Genomic DNA, 3,963 nt, shown 5'->3' on the forward strand with positions numbered 1-3,963 from the left:
CTTTTTAAGTGGGAGAACTTGCACAATTGGTGGCTGACTAAATAATTTTTTGCCCCACTGTACAGTGCATTTGGAAAGTATTCAGACCCCAATACTTTTTTCACAATTTGTTATGTTACAGACTTTTTCTAAAATGGATTAAATCGATTTTTTTCCCCTCGTCAATCTACACACAATACCCTATAATGACACATCAAATAAAGGTTTTTCGAATATTTTACAAATGTATAAAAATATACAGAAAAAATATAAATGAAGACCCTGCACTCAGTACTTTGTTGAAGTACCTTTGGCAGCGGCTATAGCCTCGAGTCTTCTTGGGTATGACGCGACAAGCTTGGCACGCCTGTATTTGGGGAGTTTCTGTCACGAATCCCGCCGAAGATGGTGCCTCTTCCTGTTCAGGCGGCACTCGGTGGTCGTCGTCGTCGCCGGCCTAATAGCTGCCACCGATCCCCTTTTCTGTTTCATTTAGTTGTGTCTGATTAGTTGCACCTGTTTCGTGTTTAGGTTTTGGTGGTGGGCTATTTAAACCCAGTAGGCCCGCCGGCTTTTGTGCGGGCTTGTTTTTCTGTTTATGGTGTGTGATTATTTTGTGGTATTCATTTTTCCGATCAGTTTCGTCCTGTTTGTTTGGACTGGGTCTTTACACGCCCTTGTGTGTGTGGCGTGACCGTCTCTCTGGGTTTTTGGAAAATAAAGATCCACATCTTGTGAACTACCCTGCTCTCTGCGCCTGACTCCTCCACCCACTACTTATAGAAGCCGTGACAGTTTCTCCCATTCTTCTCTGTAGATCCTCTCAAGCTCTGTCAGGTTGGATAGGAAGCGTCGCTGCACAGCTATTTTCAGGTCTCTCCAGAGATGTTCTATTGGGTTCAAGTCCGGCATCTGGCTGGGCCACTCAAGAACTTTCAGAGACTTGTCCCGAAGCCACTCCTGCGTTGTCCTGGCTGTGTGCTTAGGGTCTTTGTCCTGTTGGAAGGTGAACCTTCGCCCCAGTCTGAGGTCCTGAGAGCTACGAAGCAGGTTTTCATCAAGGATCTCTGTACTTTGCTCCATTCATCTTTCGCTCGATCCTGACTAGTCTCCCAGTCCCTGCCGCTGAAAAACATCCCCACAGCATGATGCTGCCACCACCATGCTTCACTGTAGGGATGGTGTCAGGTTTCCTCCAGACGTTGACGCATGAAATTCAGGTGAAAGAGTTCAATCTTGGTTTCATCAGACCAGAGAACTGTGGCAAACTCCAAGCGTGCCTTCATGTGCCTTTTACTGAGGCTTCCGTCTGACAAATCTACCATAAAGGCCTGATTGGTGGAGTGCTGCAGAGATGGTTGTCTTTCTGGAAGGATTTCCCATCTCCACAGAGGAACTCTGGAGCTCTGTCAGAGTGACAATTGGTTTTTGGTCACCTCCCAGGCCAAGGCCCTTCTCCCCGGGCGTCCAGGTCTAGGAATTCTTGGTGGTTCCAAACTTCTTACATTTAAGAATGATGGAGACCACTGTGTTCTTGAGCACCTTCAATGCTGCAGAAATCTTTTGGTATCCCTCCCCAGATCTGTGCCTTGACACAATCCTGTCTCGGAGCTCTACGGACAATTCCTTCAACCTCATGGCTTGGTATTTGCTCTGACATGCACTGTCAACTGTGGGACCTTATATAGACAGGTGTGTGCCTTTCCAAACCATGTCCAATCAATTGCATTTACCACAGGGGGACTCTAATCCAGTTGTAGAAACATCTCAAGGCTGAGCAATGGAAACAGGATGAACCTGAACTCGATTTCGAGCTTCATAGCAAAGGGTCTGTATACGTATGTAAATAGGGTGTTTCTGTTTTTAATTTGTAATACATATGCAAAAAATTCTAATAACCTGTTTTTTCCTTTGTCATTATGGGACATTGTTTGTAGATTGATGAGGAAAAAAATATTTAATCTATTTTAGAATAAGCCTGTAACGAAACTGTGGAAAAAAATGTGGAAAAAGTCAAGGGGTCTGAAAACTCTGAATTCCTGCCTATTTCTGTTCTCTGGTCCAAACTGAGAACATCAAAATAGTAATGTAGGGATTGAATAAGTGACAGACATAATGACATTCAACAACGTACCTATGTCTTTCATGACTTACAGGACCAAGGATTCCCCGGGTTGAGTGATGTAGACCGTGGACCGACTGAGCCAGCGGTGATATTGCTATATTTACATAAAGTGAGATGTGGATGACATTGTAAAACAAAAAAAACACAAAATGGGTCCATGTTTTGTTTATCCTTCAATGCCTGTTCTGATAATACTTACACAACCAACTAAAATTATATTCTGAGCAAACAATAAAATGGAAAATCAATTGTTCACTATAGTCTACTCCTGTGCTCAGGTTTCTATCCCATATTGATAACATCAATTAAAATAAAATATTAATGGTCGCGTAAACATATTTAACAGATGTTATTGCGGGCGTAGCGAAATGCTTGTGTTCCCAACTCCAACAGTGCAGCAATATCTAACAATTAAGTGATAATGCCCGAGAAGATGGTGTTTGGAGGATAGGCCCGAGACGAAAAACCATGTCAATATATCCTCAAAACACTGGCTTCAAGGGCATTATCACTTTTATACAACGGTTAACCAACATATTCAAATAGTGATTGACATATTATCATAAAACAATACAATTTCATTCCTTACATTTACATTTAAGTCATTTAGCAGACGCTCTTATCCAGAGCGACTTACAAATTGGTGCGTTCACCTTAAGACATCCAGTGGAACAGCCACTTTACAATAGTGCATCTAAATCTTTCAAGGGGGGTGAGAAGGATTACTTTATCCTATCCTAGGTATTCCTGCAAGAGGTGGGGTTTCAGGTGTCTCCGGAAGGTGGTGATTGACTCCGCTGTCCTGGCGTCGTGAGGGAGTTTGTTCCACCATTGGGGGGCCAGAGCAGCGAACAGTTTTGACTGGGCTGCGCGGGAACTGTACTTCCTCAGTGGTAGGGAGGCGAGCAGGCCAGAGGTGGATGAACGCAGTGCCCTTGTTTGGGTGTAGGGCCTGATCAGAGCCTGGAGGTACTGAGGTGCCGTTCCCCTCACAGCTCCGTAGGCAAGCACCATGGTCTTGTAGCGGATGCGAGCTTCAACTGGAAGCCAGTGGAGAGAGCGGAGGAGCGGGGTGACGTGAGAGAACTTGGGAAGGTTGAACACCAGACGGGCTGCGGCGTTCTGGATGAGTTGTAGGGGTTTAATGGCACAGGCAGGGAGCCCAGCCAACAGCGAGTTGCAGTAATCCAGACGGGAGATGACAAGTGCCTGGATTAGGACCTGCGCTGCTTCCTGTGTGAGGCAGGGTCGTACTCTGCGGATGTTGTAGAGCATGAACCTACAAGAACGGGCCACCGCCTTGATGTTAGTTGAGAACGACAGGGTGTTGTCCAGGATCACGCCAAGGTTCTTAGCGCTCTGGGAGGAGGACACAATGGAGTTGTCAACCGTGATGGCGAGATCATGGAACGGGCAGTCCTTCCCGGGAGGAAGAGCAGCTCCGTCTTGCCGAGGTTCAGCTTGAGGTGGTGATCCGTCATCCACACTGATATGTCTGCCAGACATGCAGAGATGCGATTCGCCACCTGGTCATCAGAAGGGGGAAAGGAGAAGATTAATTGTGTGTCGTCTGCATAGCAATGATAGGAGAGACCATGTGAGGTTATGACAGAGCCAAGTGACTTGGTGTATAGCGAGAATAGGAGAGGGCCTAGAACAGAGCCCTGGGGGACGCCAGTGGTGAGAGCGCGTGGTGAGGAGACAGATTCTCGCCACGCCACCTGGTAGGAGCGACCTGTCAGGTAGGACGCAATCCAAGCGTGGGCCGCGCCGGAGATGCCCAACTCGGAGAGGGTGGAGAGGAGGATCTGATGGTTCACAGTATCGAAGGCAGCCGATAGGTCTAGAAGGATGAGAGC

This window comes from Oncorhynchus nerka, linkage group LG1 (genome assembly GCF_034236695.1).
Source record: "Oncorhynchus nerka isolate Pitt River linkage group LG1, Oner_Uvic_2.0, whole genome shotgun sequence".
Taxonomy (NCBI): Eukaryota; Metazoa; Chordata; class Actinopteri; order Salmoniformes; family Salmonidae; genus Oncorhynchus; species Oncorhynchus nerka.